We start from the raw sequence: 27231 nt of genomic DNA on the forward strand, positions 1-27231 counted from the left end.
TTAACTTTGCAACGCATCGCTGTTTCTTTAAGTGCTGATATAAATGGTTTTTACAGGATACCGTTGCTATTCAATTATGGAATGACTGTGTTGTAACATTTGACCATTGGTATTATTGAATTCATCTTAGAAATTATATTTCCTTGCGATTGTTGAATCTATGAACGTTGCTGTTACATTCTAAAAGACAATTGTATTATTTATAACTAAGACTGACAAGTGGATTACCAAGATCAGATTACTATATTAGCGTGTTGCGTGTATATATGATTGATCCCTGTTGTTCCATAAAGTATATTCCATCCAGTTTGCTTGAGGAGTGAAGAGTGTTATTTCATAGCAGAGTGTGAGTAAGTTGGTTTTGACTCGCGAGATTTAGTTCTTTTGATTGCTGTTTCTGCTGTTCTATTTCCTTTTGCTATTTCATTTTACTTGCTGCCATTCCATTTCCTTGCAATTGCTGCTTTGGTGTGAGAGAAGGTCTAAAGCTGTAGTGAGTCAGCAAGTCGCTGCTTAGCTCCCAGATCTTTGGTCCATACTCTATTTTCCTTTCCATCAATTTCTAGAGGAATGAGTTATTGCTACCGTATCCTCGATTGATGGTTGTTTGAATGAATGATTTAGTTTAGAACATTTCAGTTTCTTGCTGTTCCAATTAGATTTTGTTTCCAGCTTTCATTTACTTTCGTACTTTAAGCACTATACTGCAAAACATTACTCTTGAGTAAATAGCCGCCTCAGACTGAGTACAGTCTTGAAATAAAAAGTCGTCCCTGGGTTGATAATTAATGTGAAGGTAATTAGGAGTTCAAAAGACACCTTTTTATCGCTCCACATTTTGGCGCCGTTGCCGGGGAGAGTGTAGCCATTTCTAAAGAGTAGTGTGCATCTGATAAGTGCCTGTTAGGGAAGAGTTGGATCTTAAAAACGGAAGGTAAGAACCTGCGTACGGAGCATGTAAAAGCCTTGCTCCACTGTCCGCTTTCCTAACAGATTCGTTGTTGCTTTGTTGGGTAGAAATAGATGTTCGAATTTTTGTGTGAATGATTAGGAAAAAGATAGAAATTTAAAAAAAAATGAATCACATGATCTCACGCAAGTGGTGATGTAAGCACCACCCATTTCACTAACTGATTGACAGGAACATTTGAAGAAGGAGCCTCGAAGAAACACATGAAGAACATCTTAAACTTAGGTAAGAAATGGCTCACGTTTCTACTTTTGAATTTCCTATCAAAGATCTAGGAGGAGTGACACAAATGCACATAATTCCCCCATCTTTACCAAATTTTCATGGTTTAGCAAATGAAGATCCAGATACATTTTTATTTGAGTTCGAAATACTTTGTAGAAGATATGATTATTGTACTAATGATCAAAGATTGAAAGTGTTTCCTCTTACTCTAAAAGGAGCAACTCTCCGATGGTTCATGAGCCTAGGTGGGAATTGCATCCAATCATGGGAGGACATGGAGAACATATTCTTGAAGAAGTATCAAGACTATTGCAAAGCCAATGAAGATATTTTCGATATGATACAAGGGGAAGATGAAAGTTTGGAGGACTATGTAGACCGATTTCATTACAACCTTCAAAAATCAAAATATAAGCATTTGGAAAAAGAGATCTTAAAAACACTCTTTCTTAAAGGAATCAAAGATGAATTTTTAGAACTTTTAAATCTGATAGGAAAAGGTGATGTTTTTCAGTTATCATATGATGATGTTTGTGAGTTGTGCATAAGGTATTCAAGAGGAATCTCCAAGGCTGGTAAGAATTCTAGAGATGTTTGTTCTTTCTTTTCCAAATCTGCTATAAGAATATAGGAGACATAAGAGCTGAAATCAATGTGTTATTTGAAAATTTTAAAGTTGATTTTATTAGCTCTCTAAATGAAAAATTGGACGTTTTGCAGGTTCATAAAAATGAAGAATTTGATAAAGTGTTTTGCCCTCATGACCGAAAGGAGCATCTCATAGACACTCACTCTTCCTTATCTAGGATGGAAGTGGCATATCAAAGAGATGGGAAAGCTGCAACAAGGCCTATAGGTATGGTTCAAAACACTTTTTCTCCATTGTCATACTTGCATAATCCATTATGGAATGCTAATGTGTTAGCGCAGCCATGTCAATTTCAATATAACCACCAATCTTGTTTACAAGTTGGGCATGGTTCATCTTATGATGGCATGACTACTCTCCCTCATCTTGTAGCACAAGCACATTCTCCATATTCTCCACCAGCTCTTCCACAATATCTTGCTTGCCCATCAAAACCATTCACACAACCCAACCAACCATATCATCAAAATGCTCCATTCCTTACACATTTTCCTGCTCAACTAATTCCACACCCTCACCATAATAAACCAGTACAACATACTTACAATGTTGAACTGGCAAATTTACCCACCCTTCCCACCCATTCTATCTCACATGTGTTATTAGAGAAAACCTACAATGAGATTCAGAATGTTTCAAATGCAAAAATTGTAGAAGCTATGGAAGAAAATGAGGTTTCTTTTACTATGCATCAACAAACTATTTTAAAAGCTCAAGAACTTCATGATATGATGGATATGGGAAATCAAGAAAATAAAGGATACATTGAAGATTGGTTTCACTCCATCATTTGTTTGCAACATCACTCCATGCTTCAACAATTTTTGATATCATTTTTTCAAGGGAAGTTGGCTTCTCATACCCTAATTTTCATTAATATGCATTTTTCAAATTTGGGTATGTGTATACATGAAGCCGTATTTCGAAAATGGCTCCACTGGAAGTACTCATATACGTAGTCATATTCATCCTTCAATCAAAGTAGGATAGTAAAAAAATAAAATAAAATAAAATAAGGACATAAATAAGTGCATTTTGTTCTTTTGTAAAACTAGTTGTTTTTGTTGCAACATGCTATCGAAATCAACATCGGTGATAATTTTTTTTCTTTTCTAATAATTTGTGTATGTAGATGAATCATAATGGAAATAATAAGTTCTACAAACACTCATTTTCATTTTTATCACCAATTTGAAAAAATGCTTGAATTTCATTTTTTTTGGCTTGCGGGCTTGATGAACTTTCTGGAAAAACAGTCGGGACAGTCATGTTTTGAGGGACCAAAAGTGAATATTTTTAAAACCTGTTTCTACCCCAAGTAGCCCTTGATGTCTACTTTCTAACCCAATTTGAATCACTCAATTTGGATTTGAAACGAAAAAGTTAGAACCAAAACATTGACAGGGTGTCTAGCGAGCAGCTCAGGAACAGAGTTGGGACAGTCAGTTTTTGGAGGCCTAAATGACCATATTTTTAAAACCTGTTTCTATGGTAGATTTCCTATGAATCTAGTTTACAATGAAATTGGAATCACTCATTTTCGATATCGTATGGGGAAGTTATGATCAAAATACTGACTGTCTATCATAAATCAGCACTCTTAAAACTCTGTCTTTCCGGCTGTTCCTTACAATATTTTACCTATCAATTCTTCTTGTCTTCAAAACCTGTTTATATTGGAGATAAATAAATGAATCTATTTTCATTTCCAATTTGAATCATTCGAATCCGACATCAAACGAAAAAGTTACGCTTGAAATATCAACTGTTGGTCTAAGCCGGGTAATCGACAATGACTCTATTATGCAGGTTGTTCTAACTAAAATTGACATATCATATCATTGAATCTTTAAAACCTGTTTCTAATGGAGATAAACCTTTGAATTAGCTCTCATTTGGCTTTGGAATCACTCAATTTCGACGAAAAACAAAGAAGTTGTGATTAAAACACTGCAGGTTAGTATGATTGGCCACTGCTCTCCCGCAGGTAACAAATAAATTTTACTTTGTTATTTTCTCTGTGGATTTGTTCTACAGAGTAACTACTTGTTAGTTTTTTACATAATTCTTGGATTAGGGGAGCCTGTACACCTCTCTTTCTTCATGATTTAATGTTTTATTGCAGGTAGATACTCGTTTTTTGCAGGTCTTGGGAAAATAAAGAAGGTCAATTTATGGACGAGTGATTTTTGAAAGAAATTTTAAATGAAACAAAGGAATTTCATCCAACTCATTACCCAACGGATTCATAATAGAAGAAATGAAGAATTGATTTCCATTTGAAGATTCATGTCTTGTCACTGTTGCCAAAACATTTTTCAAATAGATCATTTTTTTGACATAACATCATAGCTGTTGTAACTCAATTTATTTATTTACATACTGCTTTTTGTTGTTTTTTTCTAATTTCTCTTATATTTTGTGTTTCAGGTGTTGCTTCATTCAAAGTGCAACTCATCCTCAGCATCAATGCAGTGAACAACTAATTCATTCTTTGCGTGTTTGCATTTTATGGTTGTGTATTTTGCTGTTCCTTTTCTGAAGGGACAACATTTGTGTGCATTTTTGTCGTTCCTGCTGTTCCTTTTTCAAAGGGACATCATTTTCATTTTGCTATTTATTTTCTAAAGGAATAGCACTTTTTGGTTCAGCCATTCATTTTGTTGTTCCTTTTTCACAGTTCATTTTGCTGTTCCTTTTCGAAATAGAACAGCTGTTGTTCCTTTTCGAAATGGAACAACACTTTTGCGCTTTCACATTTTGCTGTTCCTTTTCGAAATGGAACAACACCTTTTGCACTTTCACATTTTGCTGTTCCTTTTCGAAATGAAACAGCTGTTGTTCCTTTTCGAAATGGAACAGCACTTTTGCACTTTCACGTTTTGCTGTTCCTTTTCGAAATGGCACAACACTTTTTGCACTTTCACATTTTGCTGTTCCTTTTCGAAATGGAACAGCTGATGTTTTTTTCGAAATGGAACAACACTTTTGCACTTTCACGTTTTGCTGTTCCTTTTCGAAATGGAACAGCACTTTTGCACTTTCACGTTTTGCTGTTCCTTTTCAAAAGGGACAACACTTCGACACTTTTCATTTTTGATGTTCCTTTTTCAAAGGCACGGTACTTTTGATTTTTGTTGTTCCTTTTTCCAAAGGAACGACATTCGCATTCTCACATTTTTTTTTTGTGTGTATTTTTGCTTTTTGGTGTGCATTTCCTTTGTTGTTCCCTACAAGGAATAACAATTTTTTTTTTTAGTGTTTTTGCTGTTCATTCAAAAAAGCAACACTTTGGGAGTATTTTTGAGAGCAACCCTTTTCTTCCTCTTGTGATATTATTCCTAATTCATCTCAACCACATTTTACTGATTTCATTTTGTGGCATGAAGTACACTATTTTTATGAGGACAAGAATTATGGATTCTATTGAAGCAAGTTAATATCATTCACGTTATAATCTTTAACAGGACAGCTCCTTGATGATAGATTCTTTTCAGAAGGGACACAATTATTTATATATCACTTTACTGCATTGTTTTCTGTTGAACATGATATTGATTGACCATCTTAATACCATGCTGGTTCCACCCTTCCTGGTTATAATCTTCTCTGTCTGTAATAAACGAGATTATGGGTATATTTTTTTCTATTGACATGTTCAACTTCTTCCACCATCCCTGCTCTTAAGGAGTATTGAGCCTCCCTCTTTTTATCATCAAAATGTGTAATAATAACAAAATTTTGTTCGCAGATGGAGGATAGGGGGTCTCATTACGAGCCAGCCTACCATGTTCATAAGGCTGTAACAGAGTGACATTCCCGTTATGGCCACCACACCAGGGTTATGATCCATTGGATAGCCAAATTATCCATGGAACAGGAGGTCTCATCACGAGCCGGCCTGATCACTTTTGCTACATCCCAGTGAATGGCAGTGTGATTATCTGGTTACCACGCCAGCACACTGATCTCTTCTGTAGAACAGCACTGTAACTCTCCATTTATAAATTGAGGATCCTGGCTCATATGGGTTAAAAAGCAACCCTGCCGAGGCTATGGACGCCTGCTGGCAGCAGCGGCTCTGCTTATGGTATTGAAGTTATATCTTATCGTCAATTATTATTATAATACCCTTTTCTTATTTTTTCTTTTTATCAGAGAAGTTATTTCCTTAACTTTTTTTCCCTGTTTTGAACCTTTATGCATGAGAAATTGTTTTATGATCAATCACATCATTTTCAGCTAGAATACCGTCAGCAAAGCATCTTTTTAGCATATTGTTGTCCTTTTTCGTTTTGCATAAACTATCATCACTCCAAAGCGTCCTATCTCTTATTCATAACTATCTTTATACACTCTGCTCTCATTATAACCATAACTCTCGTCGTCCTATCATTGATATGTGTACTCTACTACTGTATTGTTCATTCCCTTGCCTTGCCATCAGCATAACCCCTCTCATACGCTTTATAGTCATGGAATTCATTTTTCAATTAGAGGGGGGGGAATGTCTGCATTATGGACTTGCATGCGATATGATTACTACACTCTGCCATAACTTGTTGATTTGACAAAAGTTTTTCTGACTGAAAGTTTTGCATGCATCTTATCTATTTTTATTCAAAACTAACACTATGGATTCAAGAACATTGTATGCAAAATAGTGCTTTGTTTACATGCGAACAAAAAGTATGGGCAGAATTCTATTCGTAGCATGACCACACTATTGCACTTCACAGTAGAGACTCGCGAATGTGAACAATTCTTCAGACATGCTGTGCTTCCCTAGATTCCACCTTTTGCATCACTTTCAGCACCAACTCTGCCTACATCAGCTTCAACAACTGCCAGTCCATATATGTCATTCAACATTTTTGGAGGTAAAACTTGAGGTAAAATTGCATAGTTTTCTAATTTATTATAAATTTAGGAGAATCTAATGAAAATCCATTTTGAGCATTATTTGTCATCCTTCATTCCACATCTTTACCACTTCCCCTTTTTCAGCAGCATGTCATTTTCGAGTGTGGGGGAGTGTTCCTTTCATTAATTTCTTTCTTATGACCACGCCATTCATATTCTTTATCATCCATTGCTATTCTTATTCACTCTCAACACCTCCCTTATTCCATGTTGTTTTACACCAAGCATAGAATTCAACAGCTGGTAGCAACCACCTCTCTTTGTTTTCTAGCATCGCATGCGGACATGCTAATTTTTCAGAGAGGGGGAGGAATTGCTATGCATGATGGATGTTTTCTACTTTCTTCCTTATTTAAGGCATACAATTTCATTTTTACACAGTGTAGAAATTGATTTCCACATATTTTTAAAAACTATGAACTCAATTCTTGTAATTTTTGGAAAACACATACGTATCATCAATACAAACCCACACAATTTCAAGATAAATTGGTTCATAAAATTTCGGAAATCATGCACTCTCACCTACAGCCATTTTGTTTATATCTCATGATCCATGCATCAAAACGATCTGATTTTTGGATCATAGAAGCCTTCATATATTACAAATCTACTTGCAACATTTCAACAAAATCTGGTTTGTAGTTTTTGGGAAAATGGTTAATGAAGTTTGCTGTTATCTATGTCATATTTTGCTGCAACTTAATTGTTATGCCTTCATCAAGATTCCTAAAATTGAATATTCATTAATTGAGGAAGAATTCATTTGTTCTATCCATTTCATGAGCTGAGATGAACATATTTTTATCGCTTGGTTAACACATGGGTTCTTGTCTTTGGGTTGCATGAAGACATGCAATATATTCAGTTTTCGTTGCATGAGGACATGCAACATATTGAGTGTGGGGGTATGTTGGGCCATGAATACGACCACTTTGTAACACTTATTTCATCCATTTTTACTCTTCTCTATTATATAATTTATTATAATTTATCATTTAAATCCATTTTATAAATGATTTATGCTCTCATGGATGAATATTATTTATTCTCCTTTATTTCTAATAAATTGATGATTATGCATTATTTTACCAATGATAGTTTTAATAAGTTGGTTATAACATTATTTACCATTTTTAGCCTCCAAGGTAACTTCCAGATTGAAGATTTGATTTTTAAATCTGCCAACTCAGAAATTCGTTGGTTTAAGGAGTGACAGTTTTGCAGTTGAGATTCTGAGCAAATGAAGACGAATTTGAGAAATCCGGAACATGGGTTTTGTCCAGAACCGGCCCAATTAACTTTATGAAAGAACGGTTTGCCCAAATTCGGCTTGTACAGAGAGAAACGTAGGGTTCTTTGAGCACGATTTTCTCAGATTTGCAGTTGCGGCCGTCCTCCAAACTTTAGCTGCAAACCCAAATTCGTCTTGATTTTGTTGAGAGATGAAAGGAAATATATTTTCTTGTTGATCATCTGGTTAGAATCAACCCAAATTTGTAAAAGAAATCATGTTGTAATTATCTATGTTATAACTGCTCTCTGATCTTTCTCTATTTAAATGAAAACAAAGATCAGAGAGGGGAGACTTCATGATGACTTTGGAGATTCGAATGATGGCGAATTGATGATTTGAATTAGAGATTCAGAAGCAAGGATTCATGATAGGATAGGAGGAAGGAAGGATTGTTTTATGTTGTAAGTCTCAAAGCTTCAACTATTGTAATGATTTCACTATTTAATGACTAATACATAATTTTGGCGTTGCTGTTCACTCTTTTCCTTCTGAAGTAACCCAGCAGCGTCCGCTGGCGGCTAAGGGCCCAGCCTCTGGTGGAGTACGCTGCTGCTGCTACTGTATATTATATTCTTTTGTTTTATGCGTGGTTTGCTTATCAGTTTTATTTGGTAATCTGATATGTTATGTTATTTTACATCACAGCTCCGTTACATTTGATTTACTGAGTAATATCATTTCTGAAGACAGAACCGTTATATTAACTTTGCAACGCATTGCTGTTTCTTTAAGTGCTGATATAAATGGTTTTTACAGGATACCGTTGCTATTCAATTATGGAATGACTGTGTTGTAACATTTGACCATTGGTATTATTGAATTCATCTTAGAAATTATATTTCCTTTCGATTGTTGAATCTATGAACGTTGCTGTTACATTCTAAAAGACAATCGTATTATTTATAACTAAGACTGACAAGTGGATTACCAAGATTAGATTACTATATTAGCGTGTTGCGTGTATATATGATTGATCCCTGCTGTTCCATAAAGTATATTCCATCTAGTTTGCTTGAGGAGTGAAGAGTGTTATTTCATAGCAGAGTGTGAGTAAGTTGGTTTTGACTCGCGAGATTTAGTTCTTTTGATTGCTGTTTTTGCTGTTCTATTTCCTTTTGCTATTTCATTTTACTTGCTGCCATTCCATTTCCTTGCAATTGCTGCTTTGGTGTGAGAGAAGGTCTAAAGTTGTAGTGAGTCAGCAAGTCGCTGCTTAGCTCCCAGATCTTTGGTCCATACTCTATTTTCCTTTCCATCAATTTCTAGAGGAATGAGTTATTGCTACCGTATCCTCGATTGATGGTTGTTTGAATGAATGATTTAGTTTAGAACATTTCAGTTTCTTGCTGTTCCAATTAGATTTTGTTTCCAGCTTTCATTTACTTTCGTACTTTAAGCACTATACTGCAAAACATTACTCTTGAGTAAATAGCCGCCTCAGACTGAGTACACTCTTGAAATAAAAAGTTGTCCCTGGGTTGATAATTAATGTGAAGGTAATTAGGAGTTCAAAAGACACCTTTTTATCGCTCCACACTCATCAAGTGGAAAAACTTACCCGCTGAAGATTCCACATGGGAGGAGAAGAATTTATACAGAGGCATCAAGAACTACTCAAGCGTTGAGGACAACACTTTTCTTCTCAGCACACTTATGACCTTTAGTGCATTTTCTATCACAATTGTAACAAAGCCCTTTTTCTCTTTTTTCTTCCAATTGTTGTGGTGTAACCCTTGTAGGTTGTGGAAGACTAGGAGAAACAACACTTCCATATTTATAGTTGTGAGGAGTAGACTTCCTTGTTGCCATAATTTTACTTTCCACTATGTAACAAAGCCCTTTTACTCTTTCCAATTATTGTGGTGTTGCCCTAAAGAAGATGTTGCTCTTTGTATCCTCATAATGTGCTATCATTTCCCCCGTGAAAATTGACCACGTAACAAGTTGTTTACAAGAACAAAGCCCTTTATACCATACAAATTGATCGGGTTCTAAATATGAAGTTGCAATACATACCTTTTGTAACAGTGATACACCATGTAGATCAAAATATTGCTGAGATGGGCTTAATGGCTAATCAAACTCCTTTCAATGGAAAGTTCTCTGTAAGAGCTTTCCAACAGTATGCAGAAGTTCATAAATTGACTTGTGGTTCGAGAGATATGACCTGCTAAAGTTCAGGATGATTTAGGCCTTGTGCAACGAGGAATATTAGAGATCGGAGGTCCCGACGAATCACATATCGGAGGTTTGACGAATCAGAATCAGTGATTGGAGGATCAATGGTGCAGCACAATAACATATGCATTTCGATGATTAGCGACTTGCGATGTCGGCAGTCGAAGCATATTGAAGATCATAGATCAGAGGGCATTCCATATCGACGACCGCACGCTGGCGATCCAGACAAATCAATGATCCAATCTGAGGTCTCGCATATTAGAACTGCCACAAATCAAAGATTTGAGCCTTTAGTGTTAAATCGTTGGGAGAGCCAAAAAAGAAAACACAAAGGAATTCATTGCAAAACAAAGGTTGGCAGGCATTTTTCTCTATCCTCTAGGAGGACACATGGAGGCATCTGATTGGGTCCGATAAGGATAGAAGGCAGCATTGGAGTGTTGATTTGGGGTAGGATTGGATGTTCTCTAGTCCTAAAATTTTGCAGGGAGGCTTGGGTCTGTATTCCAAAGAACCCAGAAAGCGTTTTGGGAAATTCCACCTAGAAACAATTTTATTAAAATAAGTAATATTTTTTAATTGGACCCTAAGTCTAAACTTAGGAAATTAAAAATATTAATGGTTATTAGTTTAATTGTGGGTGTAACTTCTAGAATAAGACGAGTATCAAGCTAAAATGATCTTATCCATTGATTAGCTTTTAATCTGGGTCGTTGAATGCCAAAGGGAAGATTATTTATGGGAGCTTGAGGGTCATTTGGAAAACACATCGAGAGATCAAGAGATCGAATTTCTAAATCGAGAAGTTCTCAGGAGGAAGATCTGATTGAGGATATTTCTTACAGTTGAGTGGCAGGGATAGCATTTAGAGAGAGAGATATTTTCCCAGCTAGAGAATCATCAGTAGAGAGAGGCAGAGAGTGATCCAGTAGCGCTCGTGTAGAGGCTGACAGAGGGCCACGAAGGGCCACACATTAGCAGCGTAGAGGGTGAGAGAGAGTCTGAAATTTTTCTATGTAGAGTTAGTTTCAGAAGCTGGGAGCTGGGGTGTGAGACCGGGAGGCTGAGAACAGTGACTCCAAGAAGAAAAATGATCAGTTGGTTGGGTGATGCAATGCCTAGAGAGGTTGACGCATGGATTGCATGAGGACTGTGCAAAGGCAGCGCAAGCCCTACTAGAGGCACCTCATCTAGTGACCGGATCAGGCGAGATTTTTCTCAGTGATTGTGTGAGGTAATCTCACAAATATTTCTGCCAGTATTTCTCTCTATAACTGAATAACCTGTGAGGTATTTAGAGATGTATTCAGAATTTTCTATTGCTTAATAATAATAAACCCTTAGAACTGTTGCACCGGTTTTCCCGCATTGGGTTTTTCCGGGGACATTTGTGCAAAAATAATGGTGTCTATTGTGTTGTATTTTTATTTCTTTCTTAGTATATTGTTTCCTCTTATAATTTAATTAAGTGAAGGCTACAGTAGCATTTACTTCGATATTTACCATAGAACATAGTAAATAACTTGTATGGATTAACAAGTAGGAGAAGTAACATCAGTTTTTTGCAGTAGAGATTCTTGTTTAGGAATTTTCACATGGTATCAGAGTTGCAGGTGAAGCAAATAGAGTAGAGCCGGTAGAAGGGAGTTCGAAAAAGTTGCTGTAGGTAGCAGTTTGAAAACCAAAAAGTTTGATGCAGTTTCAAGTCGAGAGGGAAGATTTTCGAGGCAGTCTCTCTTCGAGTGAGCCGACGGAGAGAAGGAATTCCAATTCGAATTTTTGCAGGTGCAGAGGGAGCAGCACTAAAGCCTTAGTGTGGGAGAGCTGGTGGGACACAACTTTTCAGAAGACAAATTATTGGGCAAAGAATTGTTATAAGAAAGAAGAGAAGCACGATTGAGGGGATTTCTTCCTCAGAGAATTCCTAGCCAAGGAACTCAAATTCTCTAGAGTTGAGCAACAACAAGGGGAAACAATTTTATTAGCTCTAGCAGGGAGTGCGTAGGGTAACCCAGCAGCAGAACATAGGAGAGAGGAGGTCATTTGATTTTCTATTTGTGGCAAAAATGGAAACCAATGGCTTGAGGGATCAGAACAGGTTGGATGGAGCATCCAACTATGTCATCTGGAAGGCTAGAATGTCATTCCTTCTAGATGAGCATGCCCTAAAGACATATGTTGACAACATGGTGGTTGTACCTGCAGATGCAAATCCATTGAAGAAGTACATATTAGAAATGGTGAAGGCCAAGAGGATGATCCTTGATGGAGTACCATATCATGTAGTGTGTCATGTCGCTAGTAGAGGAACTGCTAAGGAGATGTGGGATGCCTTGGCAATGCTATATGAAGGATCTTTTGAGCAGCAAAAGATGTACTTTGAGTAGAACCTGAGATCTGCTTAGATGTAGAAGTGAGAACGTGTCAATTCATTCCTCACGAAGCTTAAGGAGAAACATGATGAATTGTATATTGTGTGGCATAGACCTCAAGATTTAGAGTTAGCTAGACTGGCCCTCAATTCTATCTTAAATGAGTGGCAAGTCTTTGTTCAGAGTATCCTGGGTAGAGTAGCATTTCCAAATTGGGATGAGATGTGGGCGGGTCTAAAACAAGAGGAGATGGGGAGAGACTTAGTCAAGATCAAACTTGACGGAAGTAGCAGTAGTAGAGGGTCGAAGCCCAAGAAGGAGGAGGATAATGCAACCCTTGCATCAAAGGGACAATAGGAGTAGTAGAGACGTAAGAAGGAAGTATCGAAGATCAAGTGTTTCAGGTGTGGTGAGATGGGTCACTATGCTAGTCAGTGTCCTCTCAAGAAGAAGGACATGGATGAGAAGCACAATCTAAAGGCTACACTCGCGAAGATCGAAGAGGAGGAGTTCTCCATGACAACTGAGATACCTCCAGGAGGGAGGTGCGCTGATTTGGGGTTGTAGTTTGAAAGAGCTATAGATGGGTGAGATCCTTTAGAAGCCCACCTCTCGGATCAATTCCTTGCTATGAGAGTCAAGATCAGAAGTAGCAGGATGGACTAGTGTTGGATGGTGCCGAGGAGTGTTAGAGAGATGGTTGTAGTTGCTAGGGGCGCCAAATACTGAACAACGTAGAGCAGAGTTGGTAGCAGTGCAAATGGCACAGAGTAGATGTCAGCAACAATGCATTAGATTCAGAGGGTCAGTGTAGAGAATAACAACAATCAGGCTTCAAAATTCACGTGGTGTCATACTGAACACAGTTAGTTCAGTAATTTTGGATGTTTTTCCATGGCTAATAGAGTAGCAACAACAATTTGTAGTGCAGTAGTAGTTGGCAGTGGCAGTGCTAGCAGTAGTGCAGATGCAACACCTGAGAGGGAGTTGTAGTACGTATGCAGTGTTGATAGTGGATGTGTTAGGAGCATTATAGTTATAGAAACAACGCAATAGTTGGTGGAAAACATGTCAGATATCATCAACGCAGAGGATGATGCTTCAGAGTTAGAGCAGTATGCAGCAACGCATATTGCTAGAGCACATTCCTTGCTAAGAGGGAGTGTTGATTTGGGGTAGAATCAGATGTTCTCTAGGCCTCAAATTTTTTAGAAAGGCTTGGGTACATGTATTCCAAAGAACCCAGAAATCATTTTGGGAAATTCCACCCAGAAACGATTTTATTAAAATAATTAATACATTTTAATGGGATGTTAAGTCTAAACTTAGGAAATTAAAAATAAATGGGTATTAATATAATTGTGGGTGTAACTTCTAGAAGAAGACGAGGATAAAGCTAAAATGATCTTATCCATTGATTAACTTTTAATATAGGCTGTTGAATGCCAATGAGAAGATTATTTAAGGGAGCTTGAGGGTCATTTGGAAAACACACTGAGAGATCAAGAGATTGAATTTCTGAAGTGAGAAGTTCTCATGAGGAAGTTTTGATCGAGGATATTTCTTGCAGTTAAGGGGAAGGGATAGCATCTAGGGAGAGAGATATTTTCTCAGATGGAGAATCATCAATAGAGAGAGGCAAAGAGTGATCCAACAACTCTCACGCAGAGGCTAATGCAGGTCCATGAAGAGCCATGCATTAGCAGTGTAGGGGGTGAGAGAGAATATGAAATTTTTCTATGTAGAGTTAGTTTCAAAAGCCCGGAGTTGGGGTGTGAGATTGGGAGGCTGAGAGCAGTGACTCTAGGCAGAAAATCGATCAGCTAGTTGGGTGACACATTGCCTAGAGAGGATGACACAGGGATTGCATGAGGAATGCACAGAAGGAATACAGGCCCTGCCAGAGGCATCTCATCCAGTGATTGGATCAACTGAGTTTTTTCTCAGTCATTGTGTGAGGTAATCTCACAAATATTTATGCTAGTATTTCTCTCCATAATTAAATAACCCATGAGGTATTCAGAATTTTCTATTGCATAGTACTAATAAACCCTCAGAGATGTTGCATCGGTTTTCTTGCATTGTGTTTTTCTGGGGACATTTGTCCAAAAATAACGGTGTCTATTGTGTTGTATTTTTCTTTCTTTCTCAGTATCTTTTTTCCGCTTATAATTTAATTAAGTGAAGGCTGCAATAGTATTTACTTTGATATTTACCGTAGAAAACAATAAATAACTTGTATGGATTAACAAGTAGGAGAAGTAACATCAGTTTGTTGCAATAAGGATTCCGGTTTAGAAATTTTCACACGTAGGAGCTCCGATGAGGATAAGTGGCAGGATTTGGTTGGCTTTGATAAGGACAAAAGGAACCATCAAAGGAGCTCTGATGAGGACAAGTGGCAGGATCTGATTGATTCCGATAAGGGACACATGGATTCTTGTGTCAGCATGAAGTCATAGTACAAAGGGACACATGGTAGGCAATTTCAGTGTTTATGGATGGCCTAATGTGCCATATTTGAGTTGACATCACTTCGACAATCGACGATCAAAGGTTTGCAATGGTTTTCTCATGTGCGACAATGAAATTTTGCCAGGATGCAGGGATAGCAGGTGGTTGCGAAGGCGTAAGGGAACCAAGGGCCAAGGCTTAACAAATGGTGCCTATCACTTATCGGAAATCGATGATTGACGATCCTTGGTGGCTGGCATCAGTGCAACAAACAAAAAAATGACGATAAAGGGACTCCATGTGTATTTAGCACCGGTTTCATGAAACATACGGGAAACCGTGTGTAAATGGTTAACAAAGAAAATATAGCCCATGTCGAGGGTCTGGAGGCCATAGCGCCTTGAGGATGAGCCTTCGGCCATAGCCCTCAGTCATATAGAGAAAAAATTGAAAAAGGGGCGTATACATAAGGGGCTAAGTACTATCGGAGTTCGATATTTTGTATAGATTTTATGTGTAAAAACGCCAATTTGAAAAAAAACCCTATTAGTGTTCTGCAGTGTAAATCCGTCGATAGAACATCAATATAGAGGTGTATTAAAGATATATGAATCGACAATTTTGGTCTTGAATGCAAAACAAAGACTCCATGATGATGTACAAGTAGATCTTTGCGAACCATAAAGATGTAGGTTTAACCTTATACAGAAATTACCTGCATACGAGTTTTAAAACACAGAAAATAAACAATAGTGAGACCATAACACATAAAACAAATATACACAAAGATTTTCCCCTGGATCCAAAAATCGGGACTACTAGATTGATTTTTCATTATTTTCCTTTCAATGTTACAATACACACACACACACACACACACACATATATATATATGCATATGCAAAAGCATCCAATACCATGGATCGAAAAATCATCACGCCCAAAACCATGTGCGAAAACCATGCATAAAACCATATATAGGGTCACTCTTTTTTTTTTAATTTCTTTTTTTCGGTTGGGCACTGGCCCAGACCCCGTAAAGGGGGGCTAACTGCCCCCCTCAAACCCCCTGTGACCCCCCCACTGCGCAAACGACACAACGAAGGGGGGGCTCTGCTCCCCCTCTAACCCCTTAACTAGGGTCGCTAGTTGTGGAAAGAATATAACACAACCCAACATTCTCCCACTTGTTTTCTTTCCACAGGGGGCCACATGAGAGATTAGTCATTTATCGAACTCTGCAAAACCCATTGTTTCTCTACACCAAGATAACTTCTTAGAGCTCACAAATTTTGTCAATGCATCTACAATATTCTTCAAAGTGTCTACCTCTAATAGCAACACCTTTTTGTCTTCTATCATATCCCTCACAAAGTGATATTGAACATCAATGTGCTTTGTTTTTGAATGGTAAGCATGGTTCTTTGCCAAGAAAATTGCACTTTGGCTGTCACAGCCTATCCTTATAGCTCCCTATACTAACCCCATACTTGAACAGAATCTCTGCAACCAAACTGATTCGTTGCTTGCATGAGTGGCTGCCATGTATTTTGACTTTGTAGTTGATAGTGCCACTACAAATTGTTTCTTACTCATCCAACTGATTGCACCTCTAAATAGGTTAAACACATACCCACTTGTAGATCTTCTCTGATCCAGATCAATGGCCCAGTTTGCATCAACAAAGCCACGAATATCCAAAACTCTGTCCAATCTTGGTCTTCCTTGGTATCACAAACCATAATCACTAGTGCCACACAAATACCTAAAAACCCACTTCACTGCTGTCCAACACTCCTTCCTTGGTTTTGACATAAACCTGCTTAATACTCCCATTGCATGTGCAATGTCTGGTCTAGTACGGACCATCGCATACATCAGGCTATCGACTGCACTTGCATATGGAACACGAGACATGTTATCTTCCTGTTCTTGTGTCTTGGGACACTGTTTAGCAGATAACTTTACACCTACAACAATAGGAACCTTCACCAGTTTACTATCCTGCATATTAAACCTCTGTAGTATTGCCTCGACATACTTCCTCTGGTTTAACCAGAGCTTCCTCTTTTGCAGATCTCTTTTAATTTCCATGCCAAAAATATAGTTTGCAGCACCAAGATCTTTCATGTCGAATTTGGAGGACAATTGGGTCTTCAAATCCTGGATAATTTCTTTGTCATTTCCAACCAAAAACATATCATCCACATATAAGAACAGATAAATAACACAGTCACCAATTAATTTAAAATACACACAGTGATCTGCTTTTCTTTTGGTGAAGCCAAGTCCATGTATAAACATATCAAATTTCTGATACCACATCCTTGGTGACTTTTTTAACCCATATAGAGACTTCTTTAACTTGCATACTAGTTCTTTCTTACCCTTCACCGCAAAGCCTTCAGGTTGCTTCATGTAGATTTCTTCTTCTAGATCCCTGTGAATAAATGTTGTCTTCACATCCATTTGTTCTACCTCAAATTCAAAAGCGACAACAATACATAAAAGTAATCTAATAGAAGCTACCTTGGAAACAGGAGAAAAGATGTCACCAAAATCAATTCCCGACACTTGGGAATAACCTTTTGCTACCAACCAAGATTTGTATTTCTCCACCTTTCCTTCTGCATTTTCCTTCTTCTTGAACACCCATTTGCTGCCAATGGGTTTCCTTCCAGCCAACAACTCCACCAAATTGCAAGCCTCATTTTTGTGCAAAGATTCCATTTCATCAACCATGGCCTCTTTCCATAGTTTTCCATCCTCTGAATCTACTGCTTCCTTCACCATTATGGGATCATCATCAATAATAGATAAATCAAAGTTTAAACAGAAAGCAGATGGACTATACCTTTCTGGCTGCCTTCTTTCTCGAACTGATCTTCTTACAACCCGAGTTTGTGGCTCTTCATCTTCTGATTCCTCTTCTACTGTAGAGTTTGATTCTTCCTCCTTAAGCCGGAACTCTATCTTCTCAGATTCATTTGGTTGGACTTCATGTTTAGTAACATCTTTCACCTCTTTGAACACCACATCTCGGCTATATAGAACCTTCCTTGTTACTGGGTTCCAAAGCTTATAATCCTTTAAACCATCCTTATACCCAATAAATATGCACTTTTCAGATTTATTATCCAACTTTGTTCTTTTATCCTTTGCAACATATACATATGCATCACATCTAAATACCCTTAGATGTGAAATAGAGGGCTTCTTACCAGTCCATACCTCTTTTGGAGTCTTATCCTCCAATGCTGATGAAGGTGATCTGTTGACCAGGAAACATGCAGTCTCCATCGCGTCTGCCCATAATTCCTATCCTAACCCGGCACCACTGAGCATGCTTCTTTCCCTTTCCATCAATGTCTTGTTCATTCTTTCTACAACTCCATTTTTCTCAATTGTGTATGGAGTGGTCTTCTACTGGCTATACCACACTTCCTATAGAATTCTTCAAATTCCTTCTTTCAAAACTCTCCACTGTTATCTATCCTCAACATCTTTATCTTATTCTTTGTCTGGCTTTCCACCAGAGCCTTAAATTCTTTAAACCTGCCAAAGACTTTAGATTTATTCTTGAGGAAATATATCCATGTATTCCTTGAGAAGTCATCTATAAATGATACATAGTACATGACTTACCCAGTGATGGAACCTTCACAGGTCTAAACACATCACTGTGCACAAGCTCTAATATCTGTTTTTCCCTCTTACCACTAGAGGGGAAACTCACCCGATTCTACTTCCCATATGCACAATTTTCACAGAATCAAAATCCAGAGATATATTAGTCATACCTTCTACCATACCTTTACCATACCTTTACCATGAAGTATTCGAATGCCCTTCTCTCCAATATGTCCAAGCCTTTGACGCCATAACATGGTTTTTTCTCCAGAGACCACTAGATTTTCTACTCCATTTTTAGGAACCACATAACTGTTGCACCCATCAATAATAGTTCTACCTTGAAGCTTGTATAGAGTTCCAATCCGAACTCCTTGCATCAATACCGGTGCTCCTCGAACCATCTTGCAGATATCTTTTTCGAGCACAGTTTCTACACCTGCATCATCCATCTTGCTTACAGAAATCATGTTTCTAGCTAATGCATGAATACGTAGAACACACGGAAGTGTTATAATCCTTCCACCTTGCAACTTCAACTTAACTTTTCCACGACCAACAATTCTAGCCTTCTTGTCATCCCCCAAGAAGACATCACCACCATCATATTTCTCATACTCGTAGAACCACTCTCTATGGGGAGTGAAGTGAAAGGATGCACCTGAGTCAATAAACCATGCCTCATGATCTACATGTGTACTTGAAGAAGTCAAGTACACATCCCCACCTTCATCTTAGGTGGTTTTCACCTCTACAAAAGGAGCATCATCAAATCCATTTCCTTTATTAGGAGCTTTAGATTTATAGTCCCTTTTGTAGTGCCCTTCCTTTCTACATTTCCAACACACATTTATTGATTTTCCTGGAGATTTAGATCTCCCTCTAGACTTAGATCTCCCACTCAATGACTTATTTTTGTTTTTGTTCTGGGACCGTCCTTGGACAGACAAGTCATCACCATTCTGGCTCTCCATATTTTTCCATCTCATCTCCTTCGTTAGTAAGGATAAGACTATTTCATCAAACTGCAAGGCAGTTGCATTGCTACCTACTGCAATAACCAGACTATCCCACGAATCTGGTAGAGAACACAACAAACTGATGCACTTATCTTCATCTGAAATTTTAATATCAACAAAAAATAACTGACTTACCACAGTATTAAATGCGTTCAGATTCTCTATCACCGAGTCTCCATATTTCATCCTCAGGTTATACATCTTTTTCCATAGGAATAGTTTATTCACCAGAGACTTAGATTGGTACAAAGTCCCTAACTTGTCCCTCAAAGTCTTCATCATAGCTTCCCCTGATACATTTAGAAATACTAAATCTGAGACACACAATCGTATTGTTCTCTTTGCCTTCTGATCCAACTTCTTTCATTCTTCATCAGACACTCCTGTTGGTTTAGTACCTAGATCTATTGTGATCCATTGATCTTTTTCCATGAACAGATCCTCCATCTTGAGTTTCCACAACTCAAAACTCTGACCATTAAATTTCTCGATCTCTATCTTTCCACTGTTTGCCATCTTCTTTCACCACAAGAATTGATCCCACAAATTTCCCATTGAACAGGGTCTACCATAGGCCTGAGTGAAACCCCTCAGTAACAAAGGCGTTCCCTTGAAGCCAAAACCTGCTCCGATACAAAATGTAGGTTTTAACCCTGTACAAAAATTACCTGCATATGAATTCTAAAACACAGAAAATAAACAATAGCGAGAGCATAACACATAAAACAAATATATACAGATATTTTCCTCTGGATCCCAAAATCAGGACTACCAGATTGATTTTTCATTATGTTTCTTTCAATGTTACAATACATATATATACATGCCGAAGCATCCAATACCATGGACCGAAAAAACATCGTGCCAAAAACCATTTGTGAAAACCATGCAAAAAACCATAGGTAGGTTCGCCCACCTAATATAGGGTCCAAAAAAAAAATTCCCCAAGGTGCTACTCCGGACTCCATAGAGGGGGGCTAACCACCCCCAGTGACTCCCTCATTGCGTAATCGATGCAATGAAGGGGGGACTCTGCGCCCCCTCTAACCCCTTGGTTCACTAGGGGGGATAGTGGTGGAAAGAATATAACACAACCCAACAAAAGAGCCATGGGGGGCCTTTGTGAAATATGTAAGGGTGATTGAGAGTTATTACACAACATGGAGAGCCAGCTATATGACAAAGAAGTGATCGTCACCCATCTTTATGAGTTTAATGCAATGACTAAACTGGTGTTAGTGTATATCAGTAGAAGAATGGGGTGCCATGCCTGGGGTACATGCGTGGGTATAATTGATGATGATAGTGACTACATCGAGCCAAGAGTGGCACAAGAACAACACTGTGAACCTCCATTGAGCTAATGGGGTGTGGGAGTATACTTGTGAGAGAGTAGAGAAGTGAGCTGTTTACTGGAGTAAAGTGTTGCAAGGGTAGTGATGTGGTGAAACAATGGAGAGCCATGAGCAGAGAAAGCAGAGCACAAAGCAAGTGTTGCAGTGGGAAGCAAGAGGAAGGCTTACACAAGTGTTTAGAAAGTAGAGTGCAGATGTTGAATCTGCAGACAACCATTAAGTTGATATTTTACTTGTAATTTGTATTCCTCTATTTTTAGTATGAAAATTGTATGAAATAGTAAAACAGTGGCAGTGATAGGTTGGTTCCTGCACACTTAAGATGTTGGTGCCTCTAGGCAAGTTGATTCTTCCTAAACAAAAGAGGTAGGTTCCTCTAGGCAAGTTGGTGCTTTCTAAACAAAAGAGGTTGGCGCCTCTTGGCAAGTTGGTGCTTGCTAAACAAAAGAGGTTTGTACCTCTTGGCAAGTTTTCAGCTTGCCAAACAAAGGGGGTTGGTGCCTCCAGTGAGTGGGTGCTCACAAACAAACATATGTAATTAAATTGGTGCTTAAATTACATCATAAAACAAACAAAAAATTGGTTGTTTTTTCCCTTTGGGTTTCCACGTGAAAACACTATGTCAAATGTATGTTGATCATGAAATTGTTGTTTGAGTATGTGTTCTGAAAATTTATAAGATTTACTACTTCATGAATGAATTCTTTCACATATTAAAGAACATAAGAAGGAACTATAAGCATAGCAAGAAAATACAATTAAGAGTGTCTTAAATTACTGATTCACCCCCCCCCCCCCCCCCTCTCAACAATTCCTTAATTCCAACAGTTTGTATTAGAGCGAAGTTCCTTTAGTAATAGTTTAACCAATGGAAGGTAAATCCTTAAGGAAGAGTTCATCATTAAAATGGTATTAATATCTCTACCCATGAGATTTAATGCCAAAATCTCAGCTATAGAGGAAATGGTCAACCTAAAGGATCTCAAGATGGATCAACTACATGGTACTCTCATAGCCTATGAGATGAGAGTAGGAATGGAGAAATATGAACCAAAGGAAGTTGCATTCAAAGTATCCAATAAGGGAAAGGAACACAGAGTTCATCAAGACTTCTCTAGCAGTGAATATGATCAAGATCTGGCTCAACTAGCCAGAAAACTGAAGCATGACTCTGGTAAATATAAAGGGAAGTTTCCCTTTAAGTGTTTCGACTATGGAAGAGATGGACATTTCTCTTCGAAATGCCCCTACAAAGAGAGGGATGAAAGGGAAGAAGGTCTGAAATTTATAAATAATTCTTATACATTTCAAAAGAAGAAACCCTACAAGAATAAGGGGTTCTATTCCAAAGAGGATAGTTTGGACCCAAAATCAAACTATGAAGACTCATCAGAAAATGAGTCAAATGAGTATCTTCTTATGAACCTGGAAACAGACTCCAAGAAACAGGGTCTTATGGACTCTGAAGAGGAAGAAGATGAAGGAGTGGTAGACCTTGAGAGAGAACTTGTCAGTGCCCTTGATGAGTTGAATAAAGCAAGGAAGAAAAGCAAGCCACTGAAGGAACAATTGCAACGTGCAAAAGAAGGAATGTATAACTCATATAATGAGGAGTTTTCATATCAGAAAGGAAAACTTGAAGAGGCTATTAAGAGCAAGGATAGTATAGATCTTTTTCTAAAAGGAGAACAAGGAAATCGTGAAAATCTAGAAGAGGAGAACAAGTAGCTAAAACAAGATTTTCTCAATTTGAAAAGGGAAACGAACTCAAAAATCTGCAAAGATGATTTTCTGTCTTTAAAGGTTGGGCTAGAGGAAGCCAAACAAAAAGAAGAGGTACTTCAAGATATGATTCAAGAATGGGAAGAAAACTGTCAGTATCTTGAAGCAGAGGTGGTCTCTCTAAGAACTGACCTTGAGAAAGCAAAGACCGAGAAGGGTCTAAGTGAGAGATTTGTTGAAGGGACTAGAAGACTAAATTAGATTTTGAGCTGTCAAAGGCCCTCAGGAATCAGAATTGTACTGGGGTACTCAAAGGAACAAGAATCTTCTATCGGGAAGAAGAAGATAAACTTTAGGTCCATAGGAGTTGAAGAACCACAGAGTCATAGGAGGAATCATCATGAAAGAGTTCATGAAGACAAAAGAGAAGCCAGACAAAGAGGAGACTGTCAATGGAGGACGAGTCAAATAGACAGTCGACCAAGGTATTTCTCTGCTAAACCTCATAATGTTTTTGACAATAGGCGTGCCTACTTATTTTATGGTCACTACTACAAGTTTCATATATTTGGACACAAATCTATTAATTGTAGAAGTGTAAAAGTTGAAAGAGATGAAAATATTAGGATTAATTCACATCGGACTGCTAAGTCACAAGATTCCTTTTTTAGAAATTGGAATTCCTTCACTCCCCTACAAAGCGAAGTTGAATTTTTTAAATGTAATAATTTTAGGCACAAGGCCAATGAGTGTAGAATCATGTTTGAATACCTGTCTAAATCTCAAACTAACAGACAGACTCACATACAAAAGGATAAAATAAGTTGGAAACGACAAAAAGGGCATGCCATGCGGCCTCACCTTATCAGTGCATGATAAAGAAAAAAATGGTATGTAGACAATGGTTGTTCCAAACACATGACTGGAGACAAGAGCAAGTTTTTGTCACTAAAAGAAAAAGATAGAGGAGGCAATGTCACCTTTGGAAACAATGCTCCAACAAGAATCAAAGGAAAAGGAGTGGTCAGACTTGATTAGAAGACAGAAGCACATAATGTGTTGTATGTGGAAGGCCTCAAACACAATCTACTAAGTGTTAGCTAGATGTGTGACAACGACTATGATGTGACCTTCTGATCTAAAGATTGTGAGATCCAGAATATAAAAAATGGAAAACTAGTGGGGAAGGCAGTTAGGACTCACAATAATGTTTATGTGTTCGATGACTCAAGGGTCAGTTGTTACTTGAGCAAAAACAGTGAAGCACGACTGTGGCATAAGAGGCTCAGACGATAGCTTGATAAGGATAAGAAAAATATGCGTGGTAAAAGGATTACCAGATTGTCAAGCCCTGATAACACCATCTACAAGTCATGTCAGTTTGGCAAGAAACCTATGACTCATTTCAAAACGAAAGAGTTTTCCTCATCCAGACCTCTCGAGCTTATTCACCACAGATATATGTGGCCCCACAAGAACAAAAAAATCAAAAGGATAAAGGTACTTCCTGCTGTTCATTGATGATTACACAAGGGCTACTTGGATTCTCATCCTAAATGAAAAGTTAGAAGCATCTGAGCACTTCAAGAAGGCTAAGACTCAGATAGAGAATGAGAAAGATTTGAAGATAAAATGTTTGAGATTGGATAGAGGGGGAGAGTTCACCTCAAAAGAGTTTGAATAATTCTGTGAAGAGCAAGGTATTAGAAGGTATATCTCAGTGGCTATAACTCCTTAGTAAAATGGATTTGTGGAGAGGAAGAACTGAACAATCCAGGAAATGCCCAGATCGATGTTATATGAAGTAGGAATGACTCACCAATGCTGGGGAGAAGCGACTCAAGCAATAGTATACTTGTCAAATAGAATTCATCTCAGACCTCACAGTGACAAAACTCCATATGAGTTATGGAAGGGTAGACTTGCATCAGTTAAACAACTCAATCCAGGAAATGATAGAGCGATGTTAGAGGAAGCAGGAGTGACTCACAAATTCTGGGGAGAAGCAACTTAGGCAGAAGTATACTTGTCAAACAAAACTCATCTCAGGCTTGACAGTGACAAAACTCCATATGAGTTATGGAAGGGTAGACCTGCATCAGTTAAACACCTCAAGGTGTTTGGGAGAAAGTGTTTTGTTAAAAGAAATGAAAATAACCTTAGGAAGCTTGGCTCACCCATTGATGAAGAAATACTGTTTGGATATTGTATTCAAATAAAAGGGTACAAATGCTACAACAAGAGGATAAGGAAGATAGAAGACTGGATTGACATAGTGGTTGATGAAGTAGGCTCACAACCTAAACCCTCCAAAAGTAACTTGGACTTAGATGATGAAGAGAGTTTAGAGTTGAGGGATGCAAATCTAAATGAAACAAATTCAAACAATGAAGGTGAGGAAGAAATCACATCTTCAAGGCCAAAAACCCCTTCCAAGTATGTGAAAAAGGAGCACCCTGAGAGTCAGATTCTGGAGATCAAAGAAAGGGTGTCCATACCAGAAAGAGACATTTGGGAAATACAAATCATAAAAATTCAACTCTAATATCACAAATAGAACCCAAAAATATCTATCAAGCAAGTGAAGATAAGTTCTGGATGAAAGCCATGAATGAAGAGCTAGACCAAATTGAAAAGAATGACACATTGGAGCTCATCCCAAGACCAAAAGAGAAAAATGTTATTGGAACCAAGTAGGTTTTCAAGAATAATTTGAATGAAAAGGGTCAAGTAATTAGGAACAAATCTTGTTTGTTTGCAAAGGGATGCCCAGATAGAAGGGGCATACTGTGAAGAAACCTTTGCACCGAAAGCCTGACCAGAAGCCATAAGAATATTCCTTGCTCTTGCCATTCAAAAGAACCCAAAGTTTATCATATGGATGTAAAGTCTGTCTTTCTCAATGGAGACTTAGAAGAGGAGGTTTACATTGAGCAACTTGAGGTTTTCTGCTCTCCTCTGATGAAGGGATTGTATGAAAATTAAATAAGGCTTTGTATGGTTTGAAACATGCCCCTAGAGCCTGGTATGAAGGGCTAGATAAGTATCTCCAAAAACAAGGTATTAATAAAGGCTCATTTGACATCAATCTCTATGTAAAATCTGAAGATGATCATCTACAGATAATGGTTGTGTATGTGGATGACATCATATTTTGCAGTGATGTGGAGTAGTTGGGGCATTAGTTTGCAAACTGAATGTAAACAGAGTTTGAAATATCCATGATTGGCGAGCTCTCCTTCTTCTTGGGTCTGTAAATTACTTAGTCCCCATGAGGAGTTTTTATATCTCAATCCAAATACCTCAAGGAAACTTTGAAGAAATTTGGAATGGAGGAATGCAAACCTGTTAGCACACCCATGACTACAGGCTGTAAATTGTGCAAGGAATATGTAATGCCGCAAGTAAATCATACAAAATACAGATCCATGATAGGAAGCTTACTATATCTGATAGCTTCAAGGCCAGATATCATGCAATCAGTGGGAATTGTGGAAATATTTCAGGCTTGTCCAAGAGAAATTCATGTGGTGGTTTTTAAGAGAATTTCCAAATATCTTCAAGGTACAATAGAGCATGGGCTGTGGTATCCCAGGAGTAAAGACTTCAATCTGAAGGCCTACATAGATGCAGATTGGGTTGGATGATCTGATATTCACCCTATGAGTGCCATCAGTTAAAGATTTATTAAACTAAAGGTATTACAGACTCATGTTCTGGTGTGTATTCTATGTTATTGAAAAAACGGATCAATCAGATTGCTAATACACATAAAATAAAATAGAAAGACAACAGAGAAATACAGTAAGCAACACAAAGACACAAACAATTTTAATAAGGAGTTCACCCTATTCTCCAGGTCTATGTCTCCGGTCCAGCTTTAGTGGTGCCCTTGTTTTATTATGTCTTTCAGCAGAGAAATTACAATACAGGGACTCAATATGAGTTCTCCTGAAGCAAATTTTGCTTGGCAGGGTGGTTCTTGGATTCCCCAAGCCACTCGGAGTACACAGACTCTTCTTCTCCTACCAGCTCTGTGACCCTTGGTCTATAGTGGAAAGAGACAAATGTGATGCTCAGTCTAGATAGATTCCTCTATGGGAAGGCTTGAATCTTCAAGATCTCTGGTGATCAACGTTGCCTGTGGTCAGCTCGGCCCTCTGTCTCTTCTGCTTGGCTTTACTGTTCTCTGTGTTCAGTCCTCCTCTCCGGGTTCACTGTTCATTGTCTCTCTTGGTCACTTGGACTCTTCTCAATTCTGATTCCAAAACAACTCTAACTGGTTCGACTATCTCTGTTCATGGCTTTAGCCATTCAATCCCTATGCCTATTCAGTTCCTCTTCCGCCTGTGTCGATTCACCTTTTGTAGTTGTGCTTGGAGTTCCCTACGTTCGACGTCATCATGAACGCTCAAGGAGTGGCCACTTGTCTTC

This window comes from Pinus tabuliformis, chromosome 5_1, assembly GCF_031772625.1.
Source record: "Pinus tabuliformis cultivar Carrire ecotype Pingquan chromosome 5_1, CPIR1, whole genome shotgun sequence".
Taxonomy (NCBI): Eukaryota; Viridiplantae; Streptophyta; class Pinopsida; order Pinales; family Pinaceae; genus Pinus; species Pinus tabuliformis.